Genomic DNA, 18,004 nt, shown 5'->3' with positions numbered 1-18,004 from the left:
GTGCTGAACTTTATTACAAGAAATTTTAAAAAGTACTGAACCATGAAAATGTGTTAAATTTCATATGTAAATATGAAAATATTAAAAATGAGTACTAACAGAAAAAAAATTCTACAGAAAACAACTAAAACATTAAAATATTACAAATAAATGTTTCTTTAGCTATAACCTAGAAACATGTATGTAAACAGACTGCAAATCCCATTTGTTAACAAGGATGTATTTATTTAGCTAGCTTACATGAACTAAATACATAATGTAATGTACATTGTACAGCGTACTAATATTCGATCAATACAATTCTACCTTAATCATTTATGTTAGTTCTAGGGCTGTCCTCGACTAAGGATTTAGACAATCGAATCAGAATTGTCGAATCTCACTATGGTTGACTGATAGTCGAATCATCTGTGTGTGTGAATGGGTTGGGAGGGGCACGACACTGTCAGCAGAAGGTTAAAACTATTTTTATTTTCCTTTACACACTGCACACAGCAACAACTTTTAATAAAACGACCAAAACTGCCTGCCAACTGACAGACGAACTGACAATGGCTTTCTTATTTAGGTTTAAATACATAAGCATTCATAAACCGTTCTCTCATAACATGTTAAAGCCGCGATCGAAATAAAGGACATCACACAAATATATAAAAGAACATTTTGATAAATAAACCTAAAAAAATACCTGCCTAGAGAGGAAAAGAACACTGAGTGCGTTTACATGCACGTTCTGAAGCCGATTGTGCCTAAAGCAGGTGAAGGACGCGAAGCTCAGCCCCGCGCACCTCAGGATCTCACTCACACCGCCACCTGACGCGCACATTATATACACGCGAGCTCAATTTTGAATTGACTGACAGATGAGCTGCACGAAAGCGCTCTGTGGTGCAGCAGGATTTTAAACAACTTCCTGAGTGGCCGCGGACAGGCGCTGGATGCTGCCGCCGGTGTGTGTACACTCATTGAAAGTGTTCTAATTTTAAAGGCGCGGTGCGAAGCTCAGCGCACTTAAAGGGGTCGCACACCGATGCTCAGCTCAGCTCAGCGTCGCGACACCTCTTTAGAATATTGAGCACCCCCAATATTGCCAAAATGGTATGATCCTCGTTTCATAACACCCTCGAAGATTCGACCGTGAGATCGGTGGTCGAATCAGGCTCCGCATATCGATGCATTGAATCTTCGACTATTCACCCCTAGTTAGTTCATAGTGCATAAAAAAGGTTAACAGATAAAACTAACAATGAATAATACTTCTACAGCATTTATTAACCTTACTTAGTTACAAATTGAATATTATTGTATTATATTAAGTATTATCATTTCATATAAATCCAAACAGTTCGCTTTTTTAGAACACAACGGTTTTCTTATCAAAATAACAACATATTTATTGACGTCTAATGCTTTTATATTTCTGTTGGATGCATGATACCGTTTCTCACATCAAAAAAAGTTTCTCAGTTACATCGTTTTAAATGCTTGAGGTAACCATTGCTGCTAATATTAGCGTCCTGTCAGCCTCAACGACAACGTACATATACTGCTGTTCTTTCCCTGCTAAAGCATCTAGTCAACAAATCAATCACTTAATAATGATTTGGCAACATGTACTGAAGTGTTCTGTATTCATACCGTTTCTCTGTTGGTGTTTAAAACGCGCATCAGATGGGTCAGCGCGCTCTGTGCAGCGTGTGCTGTGAAGCGCGGAGCCTCACATGTTAATAATCAGTGATAGTTTTTTCATTTGGCCTCTAGAGGCCTCTCTCGCACTATATAATACCAGCAGACCCTTCTCAGAGCTCTCGTGGGCTACTGTGTAATGACAGCAGCCTTCTCAGCCACTCCCGCAACGGACGCAAACCGGAAAAACTATCGGTATTGATTTTTGCCGATAACCGATTGTTCCACCAATCAGCTATCGGTGCCGATTAATCTGCAAATCCGATGAATTAATCGACCTGAATGTGGTCGTGATTACCTCAGCTCTAATCACGAGAGCTCATTCATCTCAATTATGACGTTAAATGTAATCTGACTCCTAATTTGAGTTAGTGCTGTGAGACTCACGCGGCAACTCGATCATTATATTGAACAGACACGTTCAGTATTTAATTGTAGTGTCTGTTCTCTAACTCAGTCACAGTAATCCAGTAGCGGTGGCTTTGGGAATGGGCTCACAGGGCAGCGAAGCATTCTGGGAATTGTAGTCTTTCATACCCATTAGACAAAATTACATTTTCTGTCTTTTCTCAGTCTAGAATAATTTCACATTTCTACTACATTAATGACCCAGTTTAAATACAGATTAATCTTCCCAGCGCTGAAGTACCCCTTTAAACATGCTCATGTGAATAGCCTTTATAGTTCTGTAGTGTTGTTAACTTGTAATTAGGGCTGGGCGATATGGCCCAAAAAAATTATCACGATATAATTTAGCATATCAGTCGATATCGATAAATATCGTGATAAATGTAAAATGTTTATTTCTTTAAAGTTTAAAGGCATATTTTTGCTCCTGAGTGAAATATGTAGAAAACAAACAGTTAGCTGTGGTTTTAAACTATCCTTTATTGTCAAAACATGACAAACACTTCCCAAACAAGTGAACAATTTATTTAAACTGAGGTAGATTTATTTATTAAAATCTTAACTGTGGCCAGCATTTTTTTACTCAACACTTTATATCAATAATATATCATTATACAGGGCTTGACATTAAGCATGTTCATGTGCTTGTCCTTCGAACAAGTACATCGTTTAAGCTTGTCCAAGTAAAAAATTAGCTTGTCCGGAAAAGTGTGTGTGTGTGTTTGTGTGTTGTAAATATAATTTATTCTGAAGCAATATTCTCACCAGTGTTCAATCAGCTTTGACATATTTAAATCTGCATCATTTGAAATTTGTGATATTTTCACCTTTTATAAAGGGCATTTCCCCTTAATCTTATTCAATATAGGCTAAGCTTCATGTTTCATTTTATATTTGTAATTTTGATCAATACATTTAATTAAAATAAAACACTATAAGGGCTGTTACCAATCAAATTAAATAATTTACACTGAAAAATTACAACAGCATTAAATAATGTTTTGAGATTTGTAGTTTTGAATAGACAAATAAGACATGTTGGAAAGTTAAATTAAACCACCAGTAGGTGGCAGCAGGTGTCCGTCTTAATGAGCGAGTCATTGAGTCGTTCATTTAAACGATTCATTCAAACAATGAATCGTTCATTTACACACGTTGTTGTGAGACGCGTTGCGGTTCTGCTGTGAACGATTTTCGCATCTTAAATAGAACAAAAACGCTCAATATTGCATCATATATATTTAATTGTGTAAGTAAAACACTAAAAACGCAAACGGTCAAAAAAAGCGTTTTAAGATACATTTTGAGGCCCCTTCTCTTGCCTCACAGTGGATTGGTCCACCGTGCATCTCACCGACACACACACACAAACACACCTCACCGACAGTGGGCTGGTCGGGAGAGAGAAAAGTTCAGTATTTGTGGATCTCCAGTAAGGGCTGTCTAGTCTATTTTATTAATTTTAAACACCAGATGACATTATTTCTCTTTTGATACAGGCGATGCGGAGTCATTAATACATCACCAAAGACAAACAATTATGATAGCAATGTACAAGTCCGATGTTTTAGTGATTATAGTTTGGTAACGTTAGCCTGTTGTAAATAAGTCACCCACTACAGCTAACAAGGTAATAAGCCGGTGTGTGAATGTAGTTAATGTAGATTCAACGCTGTATTGGGCTGCATGTTATATGGAAGGACTTTGAAGAAACACGATAATTTAATAATTAAATTCTGTGTGGTGAACGTGAACCTATGATAAGCAGTCCACGCACGTCGCTCTGTTTTATGTCGGATGGGATCGCTAAAATATCTCCAAACCACTGAAGTTGAGCGAACTAACTTGTCAACGATATCTGTGTCCCCCGAGCTGGCCGTGAGCGCTGCATTTTCTTCACTATTGCTCATTTTTATCGCTCCACTTATCTCCGATCCTCCAAGCCTGTCAGCCACAGACTGTAAACATTACCGCGTGCAGCACCCAGAAGCCCGGTCTGCAATAAGCATGCGCAGCATTACGCATAGCGCGTAAGCATTATATCGAGAATTTATCGACCTGTTGTTATCGTTTTATCGAGGAAAATTATATCGTGATAATTATCGTTATCGTTTTATCGCCCAGCCCTACTTGTAATATTCTAAAACAACATCTGAGGCCATAAATTAAGGCAATTCTAAGATGGTATACTATGCGTTAGTCGCGCATAATAAAGTCTGAAGGCTGAATAACGCATGGGGATAAGAATTCTGTCAAAAGTGTGTCTGATATGTTCAGTGATTAGAATAACATTTTTACAAAATGGTTATATCTAGCACTACTATTACTTTTATTAAACAGCCCACTGGCCGATTCACACTGCCAACTGCTTCCTCTTTGACATGCTTCTTCTGTGCCCATCACAAATGGCTTTCCAAAAACAAAAGGCCAAAAGTCTGATCTGTCGATTTCTCTGAGCAAACGGTGAGCTCCACCCTGCCCTCACCCTTCAGTTACACTAACCTGAAAAAGGTTAAAATAAAAAATTACACATCTAACCTTCATTTATACCATCTCATTCTCACACACTTACAGCAAACTGAAGGTACAAGCTTTTGAAATGCTACAGAAATGTTTTTAAAAGGACAAGAGAAACAAGATACTCCTTCGTCTGCAGAAATAAAAGTAAAATCAGATAATCAGATCAACAGAGAAACTTTTTGAAAGTAATCTCATCATCATTCATCATACATCAGGAGTTGGCAACTTCGGTCCTGGAGGGCTACAGTCCTGTTCCACCGCTAATCAAACACACCTGCCTTTAATTTTCAAGCAATCCTGAAGAGTGGTGTGTTCAGGCCCGGAGTGACCATCAGGAGAATCTGGAGAATTCCCGGTAGGCTGCTCATAAATTGGGCCGGTAGTACCACTTCGATATAAAAGCAGTTTCACACAGGAGGTGGACAAAGCAAGTGTGTAGTTGATTTTCAGTGAGACACAGAAATTGGAAAAATCGCAGGCGGGTCAAGTGAAAAAGTGGTGCTCACCTGAAATCCTGTCATTTGCCTATGCACAGCTCTTATAAATAAAAAAATAAATAAATTAGTTATTGAAGTAACTAATCACACATCTCTACTAAAGTAGAGATCAGTTTAAAGTAACGCATCAGTTTACGCTATGCATTAAAAAAATGTCATTTTCATGTCACTTGGCAGACAGCATTCTCTCTCTCTCTCTCTCTCTCTCTCTCTCTCTCTCTCTCTGAAAAAGAGTGAATCTGTTCTTTCTGAATTGAAATTCTGTCAATGTCAATTTTTGTGAGTCAATCAATCCTCCCTTCCAAATAAAAAAAAAAAGCCATCAAGGCAATATCAAGGTTTTTATACAGTGATGTAACATGACATTTTATAGATTAACTTGGTCTAATCCATACATAGTGGTCTGATATTTATTTTAATTTATTTGACTTTATTTTTGGGTGTGTGTGCACTGTGCCAATTAATGAATCATTAATTGTAGAATGTTTGCTAAAAAGCTTTAGCATTTTATTTGTCATTTTATTTAGCATCCAGCATTCCTGCTAAAACATGAGTAAAAAGCAAAAGGGTTGGGGGTCTTGGGCATTAAAATCCCGTGCTGAAAATGGACACTACTTCGGCCCAGGGTGTGTTTGATCGGGAATGGAACTTGTCCCAAATATAAAACAACAACATCAAATTAAGAAATGATTGATTGAGGAGAAAAACGTACAAGCCCAAGTAAGTACACATTTTATTTGACTTTTTTACAGGCCCCATATTATTTACTAAATAAATATAACCCTAGTCAATTCAGAATTAAGCAACCTTTCCTGTCCTGAACAAAAGTCTGAACTACAGCTGAAACAATCATAACAGGTCATCATTTGCATAGCCATGGTCTGAAGATAAAGTACAATAAACTTCTTTTTAATTTTAACACACAATTCTATTTTAGAAAAGGTTTCTATTTCTGTGACGTCGCGGCTGGAAAAACAACACAAAATATATTTGTGTGCTTTACTTAATGTTAAAAGCATGCAAAGTGACTTGCCACGAGAGTGCCGCCCACACACTGTTCTGATTGACTGTGGTTTTTGATTGATTTCTTGCATCTCGCAGTCGCGTCTGGTGTGGAAAGACAATTTGCTTGTCGCTGAAATCTTATGTCGCAGGTGTAGTTATGACATGGTGTAAGGGTAAATTTAACTATTGCATTACACTTCCAGTGCAAGTAACATTGACTTAAAGCAGCACTAGGTAACTTTTCAACCTTTATAATATATTTTCAAGATTCTTGTGATGATACATCAACTTACAATAGGTTAAATGACACATCTGCCATAGCTTGACATGGTCTGTATCATTTTTAATCGTCACTTCCACCAACACCGACACTTCCTTAAATTCGGACGTGCGAGCCCAACTTTATTCGTCGGATAATATAGTCATGTCCGAAGCAGCACAGACAAATAAGAAAGAAAAGGTTTTGTTGGAGGAAAGCAATAAGAGGAAACGAAAAAGTGCTGGGATTAAAGGCAGGACGAGGATCAACATGTGACCAGCGTTTGCTCGTTGGCGTGAGCTGAAGGAGGCGTGCCCGACCGATGCTGTCCTGCTTGTTACGGTGATTACCTACCACTCAAACATTGAATTGAAGTATCATATAGATTCTGTAAAACGGTAACCAATAGACTACTATAATGACGCTGGCTTGTAAACGTGACCATCGTGATTATTTGGCGTTTGAAAAAAATAAAACCCATGAAATTATATTCATATGACATGCTGAAACATATGCCACTGACTGTACCTGGGATGAAGACATTTTACACGCGCCGCCAGAAGAACACCTGCATGTGAACTCCTGCAGTGTTCAGGGTAACTGTTAGTGCTGCACAAACCCGCGAGGATGCTTTTATGAAGTTATTTGGCCCGCACCGCACCAATGTATATATTTTTACAACCCGCCCCGCACCCGCGACCATTAAATAGACATACGGGGTCCGCGGGTTATGAGACGACCCACGCATCACTAGTTCAGGGCTATCAGGGTTGTCATGTCAACAAATGCATGCGCGATGGCATCCCCTGTTGTAGGATGACAGATCTTACGACAGTAGTTGAGGACATTATTTTTTCCCAACTGTAGGGGGACCCCGAGAGCAAAAGTTGCCAAGTGCTGCTTTAAGTTATAATTAAACGTAATCGAAACTTAACTACGTAATTGAAAAAAAGAGATACAGATGTTAAACTATATTCCAAATTTCCAATCTGTTTATGTTTTCAGTGTATTATCTGCATGAATACTAATGAGGGCAACAAGAATTCAGAAAGCAAGGAAAGTGTGGGAGAGAGGAAGAAACCGTATTCTAGTGTCTCAATAAGAAAGATGGAAATATTCATTACAGAGATTGAAATTCAAATACTGAAACAATAAGTCAAAGCACAGACACATACTCTCTGTGACTCCTTCCCTGCATCTAAATATAACCGGACACACACACGCGTGTGCACAGACAGAGCTCACACACTTAAATGAGGAGCAAGAAAATATTTGAGCAGTTATGGAAGCTAACGCAAGCATTTGCGACCCCAATCCATATTTCAATTTCCATATTCTCATGTAAACAAATTCAATCACCACTAAGTGTCCTCAGTGCAACTGTCTGTGTGAAAAATGAGCCTATTCTCACCCACACATCCTGACACCTTCTTCACTTCTATATCTTTAACATGTGTGCACACACCCTAGAACCAGCCCTTCTCTTCATAAACCATTCATTCATTGTCAAATCTCACGTGTCATCATACAACAGTCAACCTTAAAAATAACACACAGGATAAAAACCTAGCTTAATTAAACTTCGGAGTGACCCACTTCAGCTGAAATACAAGAAAAAGAGAGCGAGAGAGAGACTATGATCAGTAAGCTGCTAAAGTTATTGGTGCAGGGCATGCTTTCTGTTACCCCTAACACCCTACCGTTGTTACTCTATAATACTTTGAAAATTTTTCATTTACATTCAAACAGTTAGGGCTCGGTTAAAAATATTGATTTCTTGATTTTAATCGATTCCTAAATCTCAACAATTCATCTTTTGGTCTATGCTGTTTTCAGCTGATGAACAGAACTTTGTAGCACACCTTGAAACGTTTTTTCAAGGGGTGTGGAAGACCCATAACTCATTCATTTTCATTATATAAAGCCTTAAAGTTCTGCATTATGGGCACTTTGATTGACAGGTGGATAACCATTTGTCTGCTGTCTGTTAGTCATCAAGTCACCTCAGCTCCGCCCATGTCCCTCTTTGCCCATTTTCTATTATATGGAAGTGACACGCGATGACACACTGCCAAGATGGCAACGGCCGGCTCGTCTCTACCAAGCGGCAACCTCCCGCGATCTCTCTTGAAGCCAATATGGAAGTAATGTAAACTGCAAAACAGGCTCCAGAAGGGAGCAGAATCTCATTGAGCCCCATGTTAAAATTCTCAACTTTAAAGCAGAAAAAAAACATGTTTACAGCTAGGGTTGGGCATCGAGAACCGGTTCTAACTTGGAACCGTTTAAAAAATAACGATTCCACTGGAATCGTTTAGAAAATTTATTTTCGGTTCCGATCTTCGGTTCCAAGCGTGCAAGTTTTGGTTTCCATGGCCACCTGATTTCCGGTGCTTGCACGCCCGCTTGTTCTTTTCATGGAAGCCCGGTAAGCGGCTCTGAAGTGTGGATTTATTTCACTTTTAAAAAGCCTGGGTCGGCACAGTGCAACTAGTGTTGTCAAAAATATCGATACTGAAATATCTGTAAAGATACGATAGCCTGCTCAGCCTACACAATCGATCCCAGCTGCTCTCCTCTCCTCTCCTCTCTGACCGACAGCGAGTTGACCAGCAACCGCATATTCTCACTCAGCCGGTTAACCTCTGAACACGACGGACACGCGTTCTGCTGGACTTTTCCTTACGACAGCGTGTTAGTGTGTGTGATCGGTCTGAATTTCGCGCGGGATTGCACATAATTCTACGAATCCCCGCAGATTTCGCGCTCACATCTGAAGCGCACACACACACATAGCCTACCGTAATAAAGCCGCCCCTGACATACAAGTGGAAATATTCGCTTCTTTTTCCAGCTTATTATTGGTCAAATACACTCAAACAAATTCTCAATGCACATTTTGAAGAGTATGTAAACACAGTCTTAAACAATTCAGGAAGAAATGAAGAATGAGTAACAGGAACAGTTCAGGATCCATGAGTGCAGCAGTTCTTAAAGGGACCACAGTTATTTGTTATTCAAAGTCGAACTACAAAAAGACAAACGATCACACTGCTCTTGACTGATCAACGTGTGTAACTTTAATGGTTTTATATGAAACTATTTAATTTTTTGCAAAAAACATTATCCAATGTTATTTTAAATTTATTTAGCCACTTTGCGTTTTTTTATTCAGTTTCTTACCTGAATGTTAGACCTACCTGAAAAAATAAAGCAGTCTATTTAATTTATATCTTTTATTCTATTGTATTTATTTGTGCTATTTTTTGTAATATTTATCTTTGTTTATTCAATTTACCATTCAAAATCAAGCTTACTTGTGCTGTGTGTAAACCATTGCAACACAATTACCCCGTTGTAAAAAATACATTGAGTTAGCAAATATTTGTGAGATAATTTTAATAGTAATTGATCAATGTTTATATATGAGAAAAAGCTTTATCATATAAAGGGATCTCTTCAGAAGAAATGTTTTATTGCCTAGACTTTCAAAAGACAGACTATATATATTGTGACGAAGCGACTGCCACTCCCACATGATCAGCGCCACCCCGTCTTGGAAATCGCCGCCCTTCACCAGGTTCCCGACTGGTGTGGGTAATAGAGAGAGGAGGGGAGCTGAAACTACTGAGAATTGAGAAATGGCTGTGAGTGATGAGGCACACCTGAGGATCATGAAGCCTCATCACCGCCACTGTTAAGTGCTGAGCGTGCCTCTCTCCAGGAGGCCGGCCTCTCCCCTTGTGCATGCACGCTGGTGTCCTCGGAGGTCCACGAAGGGAGCGCGGAGGGACTCCCCTGCTGTCCAGGATGGAAGTGCTCACGTAATGCCGCTGACGGGCTAGTACGCCGAGCCGCTCTTCCCCTCGACGTCCGCGGCTGAAGAGGATGAGCCGCCGCATCGAAGCCGCTGCCCCTCGCGCCTCGGACCAGGGTGAAGCGTGTGCGACCGCCGGACCCCGCCCCTTTTCTGGACCCATTCTGTCCACTCACTACCCTTCCGAGACGATGTAATGTTGCCCCGAGGACACCAGATCCCTAGTGTAGTGTTTGTTAATTCCCTGTTTGTGAACAAGTTATGTGTGTGATTTGAATAAATGCCTCTTCGAGGGCTGACGCCACACCCCCTGTGTCTGTCTTGTGCTCCGACCCGTCACAATATATATTATATATATATATATATATATATATATATATATATATATATATATATATATATATATATATATATATAAAAAATTGACAGTATATGCAGCGTTTTTCCCCATGGTATTGAAAATAGCATTGAATATCGATGTGACATGTTTTGACTCCACCCCTCAAAGAATCGGAATCGAGAATCGAAAAGAACCGGAAACGAAAGTAAGAATCGGAATCGGAATCAGAATCGTTCAAATCAAAACTATGCCCAACCCTATTTACAGCCTGGTACAAATTGTGGTTTTGGCTTATAAGGCTAATTTTGATCTTCATGACAACTCTGAGGGTGGTGATTTTTTTTATAACTCATTCGTTTACGTTATATAAAGCCTTAAAGTTCTGCATAATTAAGGGCGTTGTTACAAGTGGATAGCCATTTATCTGCGGTCTATAGTTACTGCGTCACCTCAGCTCCGCGCACATCCCGCCTTTTTGCCCATTTTCTGTTATCCGGGAGTGACACGCGTTGACTCGCTCACAAGATGGCAACGCCCAGCTCGCCCCTACTTTAAGCTTCAGAACGGCTTATCGGAATCCTATGGGTGACGTCACGGACACTACGTCCATATTTTTTTACAGTCTATGGTCTCTAGTCTCTACTAGGGCTGGGATAAACGATTATTTTTTAAACGATTAATCTAGCGATTATTTTTTCGATGCATCGATTAATCTAACGATTAATTTTTCCTGTCCGATTCGGTTGCGATTCTATTCGATTACCGATTATCTCCCCATTAATTGCCTAATAGCAATTTATACATGTTGATTTAATTATCTGAATGAAAAAACGAATTCCTTAACATTGCAATATATGTTTATTGCTCTTAAAATTCCAAAGTAAGACTATACAAGAGCAATGCATTCAATAAAACCTTGAAAACATAAAGTAGGCTACACACACAGACACACACACACACACACACACACACACACAGACACACACACACACACACACACACACACAAATAAATAAGTATAAACCTACAACAAAGAAACATATTATACGATTTTTCTATGTATGCAACTCAGCCTACAGGCTATGCCCATCGATTAAATATCAACAAGTTGGTTAATCAAATCCGGGGACACACTGCAAGCGTGAGCGTCTCGGCTGCGTGGCGTGTCCGTTTTTGTTTCGGCTCCCATGTTAACAGGTTGGAGTTTGCACACTGCCTGTGACGCGCGGAAAACGCGTGCATGCTGGAAATAGAAGAGCGCCTATTTTTCACGCGTGTTGGGAGCGTCTCCAGGCAAAATAGAATAGGAAAAGATGTTTATATATCATTTTGACACGAATACATATTATTAAATTACATTTTCATGTTTGAAAGTCTGTAGGTTTACATAAATGCAGATATAGGCCTAATTGTAATAATAAAAAACGTCAATTATCGATTTTGAAATGTTGCAACTGTCAATACAGAACGACATATTCTGTAGCCTATTTTGCCGTCAATACCATAGATATGTGGCTACTCCCGACGTTTTCTTTGCTGTATCAGTAGGCTATTTATGTTTAACATTAGGAATAGGGCTTCCCTCCGCATCAATAGCAGCAGCAGCGCCGCGTCAGACACGCTTCTAGTGTGCAAAGGCAGAGAAAACGCCACGCAGCCCCGTGGCTGACCCGCAACAGAAACGCCATGCGCATCCGCGGCATATGACAGTGAAAACAGTTACATGTAGAGTGCATTACGGGCGCCAATACTCCGTTTAAAACCGGAATAGTCCTGGGATGAAACTGCTCTCTTAGAGGATGGATACCCTCGGTCACATCAGCGCGATTAGACATTGAACATTTTAAATTTAAAACAGCTTATTATGTAGGTAACGTAGCCAATGTGCCCGATGCTTTCACTTGATGCAAACGTTTGTTTTTGTGATTAAAATACATCAAATATTACCAAAACATCTGTCTTCCTGTGTGCAGAAATTTGTTTATGTAGCCGTGACAACAAAACGCGTGCGCGCATCCCTGTGATGCTCCGTGCGGACCGCGCGCCAACCCCATAGACTGTGGCCAACCCGCAAGCCTTGCACTTCTGAAAGTCTGAGGAGCCACTCGTGTTGCTACCATAGATATACATAATAAATAATATACTTAATTACATAATATACTTTATTATGTACATCTATGGTTGCTACTACTCTCCGGTGCCGCCATCTTTATTTTGAGTCTGACGAAACGACGCGCATATTTTGCGTCGACGTATTTTTTGCGTCGACGTCATCGATGACGTCGACGCGTTGTCCCAGCCCTAGTCTCTACACTTCAAAACTACACTTCAGAATCCTATGGGTGACGTCACGGACAAAACGTCCATATTTTTTTACAGTCTATGGTCTCTACACTTCAAAACTACACTTCAGAATCCTATGGGTGACGTCACGGACACTATGTCCATATTTTTTTACAGTCTATGGTCTCTACACTTCAAAACTACACTTCAGAATCCTATGGGTGACGTCACGGACAATACGTCCATATTTTTTTTTACAGTCTATGGGTAGACCTCATGAAATGACTAGTGTCGCGGAGCGGGTGTATTACGACTGCGAATACATGGTGTTGTCAAAGGCATGGCGGTTGCTTGCATAGGTGCATTTCTAGAGGGAGCTGAAATGACAAGTGCACATAAATTTGGTAAAAAGAACATTTACTAACACATCACAAGTTCTATTTCCAACACAACAGAGGATGGCTTTGCTTGAGCTGTCTCTCCGAATTCTGTTGCTTTTAAGAAGAAAAAATATATCAAATGTATGCCGTTTAAGGTTCGTCACCTTCTCCACTCCTCTTTGACATTTTTACTGCTAAAGTTACTACATGGAGCATCATTTTTTTTCAGGGGTTTTACTTAACCTGCCAACCTACTTTTCACTGCCCCCACAACAAAAAAAGTAAAAATAAATTAGGCCTAATATTGTTTTTGCTGTTTTTGAGCCATCCAACCTTAATAGGTAAGGTTACTTATTACTCTAAATATTATCCGAACTCATATCAATTTTAAATATTGTTAAAGTTTAATAAAATAAGAACAAATTATCAAAAGAGCAACAGCACAAAAAAATAAATAAATAAACATTACATACAAATTTAATACATTTTTTTTTCTATGCAATCGTGACATGATATTGCATCGTTACACCCCTATTAATATTATAGTAATAAATCAAATGGGGTTCCCTGTATATTTTAAAGCATCAGTAGAATTTTTTTTTTAATCCCCTTGAGAAAATTTGCCATGTACATCTGATACATAACCCAAATAATCTATATTGAATCGAATTGAACAGAAATTGGCACTGGACCGCAAGCGTGTGCAATTGTGAATCAAAATCGCATTGTGAAATTTGTGTCAATACCCATCCCCACAAGCAACTACAAAAATATAATGAAATATTCACAGTTAATCAAGAATTATTCAATTCAATACACATATTTTTGTATAGCTTTTATCACATATTGTTTCAAAGCAGCTTTAAAGAAACCGTATGCAGTAAGTTTAACAGGAATACAGAAAGTCAAAACCTGATGCCTTGACATTAATGCAGCAGCTCCACCTGCCAGTTTACATAATGTTCTGCCAAATTGCCAGTTTGTTGTGTTCTATACTTCCTCTTTTAAAGGCACCAGCTGTCTGTTCACATTCGATTCAGACATTGTAAATATGTGGCTGTTCATTGGGTAAACATAAACACTTTATCAGGGACTTATTAAACATATAACAATCCATGTTTATTACACCCAAGCAAGCCATTTACTACTGTTAACATTACTGATTATTTAAAAACAACAGCTTTAAAAAAAAATTATAATAACAATCTGAATATTTCAGCAGAGCAATCCCTCTCATTCGCAGTCTGCCGCCTGGTCTCGGGTTTGTTCATAAATTACAACTGTTCATCATTCGAGGCAATTTGGTGCGTAATATCTTGGCTTTGATGGAGCTGCTGACTAATTGATGGATTACTTTATTTTCGAATAGCGGAAACTGCCAAGACGGAGTTGCAGTAGTAAATCTCTCCGCAATGAAAGAAAGCATCACATTTACACTGGACTTTAATCAGCACCTAATGCAAGAGTTTATTCAGAGACGCACCATCAGCCCCATTTTACACAGCTGATAATTACAGCAAATAATCTGTCATTTCTGACACACCTGCTGAGCGAACCCCGTCAGACACATCATAATAGCCACAGATATAATTGAGTATTATTAGTATAAACAAAATGTACATGTATTGATTCAGAGGGATTTGAGATGATCAAGAAACAAAAAATAGTCGTATAAATGCTACTTTAAGTGCCAGGGAATGCTAAAATCAATTCAAATGAGCCAACTTTTTAGGGATAAAATCTGCAGAATTATTCAAAATAGATTTAAAGATGCAAATGTAAGTGTGCTTCATTGAGCTACTGTAAAAGGAAATACAATGCAGAACTCGCATGAATATCAGACTAGAATAGACAGACTAGAGCGCTTTAAAATTCTTAAAACAGTGGGAAGTGGGTCAGACTGATTTCAGGACGTATGCTAAAAATGCCAGAATAAATAGGGAAACACAAAAAGCGTGTGCAACAACAGATGGGAGAAGTTTGACATGTTTAAAAAGAACAGTATACTCAGAGGAGTTTCGCTATTTCACTGTCATTATTATTGCATCGCTGGGTAAAGAACTAGGCATCAGACTAATTAGAAAAACATGTAGAACCGCATTAGCTGAGCATTCTCACACAATCTGTGTCTCCCATCTCTCCAACATACTCAAGAATTGCTCTCTGTAACTGTATATGAGGCCACTAGCAAAAAAAGTGAGTGGGCATTCCTTCTCTATGGGAGATAAACGGCAGGTTTGCACAGAGCAAGAATCAAAACAAATGCTGAACTTTAAGCAAATTGTGAGAAAATATTGTGACATCAATCAACAATGTTGGAATTTCTAGTAGATTAGTGCTTAAAATCACGTGTTGCGATTCATAATAAATGTATGTACATTAACATTAAAAGGTTTGGGTTCAATTAAGACCTTCAAATGTTTTGAAAGAAAGATCACCATTTAAAATAACTTGTTTCTATTTTAATGTATTACAAAATGCAACTTGTTCCTGTGGCGTCAAACCTGTATTTTTAATATCATTACTCCAGTCTTCAGTGTCACATGATCCTTCAGAAATCCTTCACATGTTGATTTGATGCTCAAGAAACATATTATTGCTGTTATTATTATATCCTCGTCATCACTATCATCAGTGTTGCCAGATGTATCAAATATACCATAAACATGTTATGCAGCACATTTTGCTAGACTTATGGATTTATTTGAAATGTGTGACTTAAATGCAATGCATTAGGCTAGTTAATTTGAATGCATCCCTAGATAAACTCAAGTATAACTGTTTTTTGCTGGCCCAAAAAGAGAAAAGTATGTTCTGTTTACATTAAACAAACTTAAATGATTAAATATATCAAATTAACATAATTTCTGTATCCACTGTTAGAGATCACATTCCATAATGACAACAGCCAGCTGTGTTGCACATTCACACCCCCGAAGTGGCAGAGCAGGTGTTTTTGAGCAGATTTCTTCCATGCCAGTTGACACATATGATTAGTCACATTAGATTCATGTGACACAGGAGTGTGTGTGTGTAACAGTAGGGGCTTCTCCAGCTCTAATGTGTTAAAGAGAAGCGTGTTCCTACGACCTCAACATCGCATCTTCCCTAATAAATGACCAGCTGGGGACCCAAAGCTGAAACCACCACCCCTCAAACCATACGTGAGCACAGCCACCGTCCCGCTTCACCACGGCCACGGACAGGCAGAACAATTTGTCAGCTGAGCTGTGCCTAATTCCTGCAGTGCAGCAACCCATTCAACACGTCTGCGTGAACGCGGTTCAGTTTCTGGCAAAGAGCGCCCCTGCATCGCCGCACTGCGCATGCGCACAGCAACTTCCCACTATCTGGCAGGATGCGGGAGGTGTAGAGGGCGCGTGCGCGGCAAGATCCTTCCATTCACAGTCAATGCGGGATCAGTATTTAGCAGGGCTTGAGTCACTGATACCCAGGCCTCTGACCAAAAACAACTTACAAACATTTGCAACAATACTGAAGTACTGCATTGAAGCTGACAGGGCACCATAACATAAAACACATCTTTCAAAGCCACACTGAGAGCATGACATCACAAATCCCCGTGCAAAAAATCTGTAGTAAACATTAATAAACTAAACACAACAATATAAAGCAGGTGGAAGAGCCAGTCTGCTCATTAATAACATGACAGTTGTCAAAATAATCACTAATATGACTACAAACCCTTAGTCGCTCGTAGATTCTAATGGTTAACTGCAAAGACACCAAAAACGTGCTGCAAAAATCACGTTGGATGGTTGCTTTTGTATTATATAAGAGTCATAAAGTAATAAGGCTGGCAAGCGCAACAAGAGGCTAAGCTAGTTAGCACTACAACAGCAGCCTGAAACAAGCTCAAATATTAGCGACACAGATCCTCTAAACGCGCTGTTTTCATGCTTACGAAGCTAAGCAAAGGCTAAAACAGAAATATTTGACATCTCCGTGTGTGTTGTGGTGTATTTGGGTTTATACACGTACCTTTTTATGAAGGTAAGCTGTTTTACCGTATCGGATATTTTTCTATGGAGCGGCTTCACGTCCGGGTTAAATGAATGACGAGGGACGGGAGTGCGTACGTACTCGGGTGCGCGCACTGTGTGCTAGCTGTAAAACCAGTGCAATTTTTAGTTTACTGAGCATAATATAACTATTGTTTTAAATCACAGAATCATATAGCATACTTTGAATAGGATCGCACCTTATTGTCCCTGTCACCTGTGTATTTCGGTGAAATGTATGAGAGCTGTGTCTATGAAATGCCATTTCATAATGTTTTAAAGGTCCTGTTTTCGCTTTTCCATAGATTATATACGACTAAAGCATCATATTTTTATTCATACTGTGTTTTGTTTGTAGTATGTGATTTGGAATTGTAAAATGTATACATGTAAAACAATGAAGATGACAATAAAAGCCTTTTAAAGATGAATTTAATCGAAATGTGGTCCCCCTTTATGGAAAGAAGCTGTAAGTGATTTATCAAAACAGTTAGCCTACTATTTTTCCTTATATTTATATTATTATTGTTGTATTTATCTATTGTTACGTTTGGGTGATATCTGAATTTCTTTCAATTAACAGATTTTCTAGTTACATTTGGCAGTGTTTATATGAGGAAAAGATTTATTGCTGTGCTTGATTGCTTGCAATAATTATCACAAATGAATAAACAAGCGATTCTCTCTCTCTCTCTCTCTCTCTCTCTCTCTTTTTTTTTCTCTTTATTTCTTTCTTTCTTTCTCTCACCTCATTCTTCCTATCAGACCCATTGTGTCATCATTCGAA

The 18,004-nt window shown here is 39.0% G+C and overlaps 1 protein-coding gene across 2 annotated transcripts in view; it reads right to left on the bottom strand.

Moving 5' to 3' along the window:
* spop (speckle type BTB/POZ protein) overlaps positions 1 to 17,341 on the bottom strand; it is a 109,396-nt gene extending 92,055 nt beyond the window's left edge. For both annotated transcript variants that reach the window (XM_067412880.1, XM_067412888.1), the window contains exon 1: positions 17,198 to 17,341. The gene's annotated coding sequence lies outside the window, so the exon portion shown is untranslated. The remainder of the gene's footprint in view (positions 1 to 17,197) is intronic.
* Positions 17,342 to 18,004: the final 663 nt, after the last annotated feature.

The sequence above is a fragment of the Pseudorasbora parva genome, chromosome 2 (genome assembly GCF_024679245.1).
Source record: "Pseudorasbora parva isolate DD20220531a chromosome 2, ASM2467924v1, whole genome shotgun sequence".
In the NCBI taxonomy this organism is placed as follows: domain Eukaryota; kingdom Metazoa; phylum Chordata; class Actinopteri; order Cypriniformes; family Gobionidae; genus Pseudorasbora; species Pseudorasbora parva.
The sequence above is the reverse complement of the archived record's forward strand: the minus strand, read 5'-3'. Positions and strand labels throughout refer to the sequence as shown.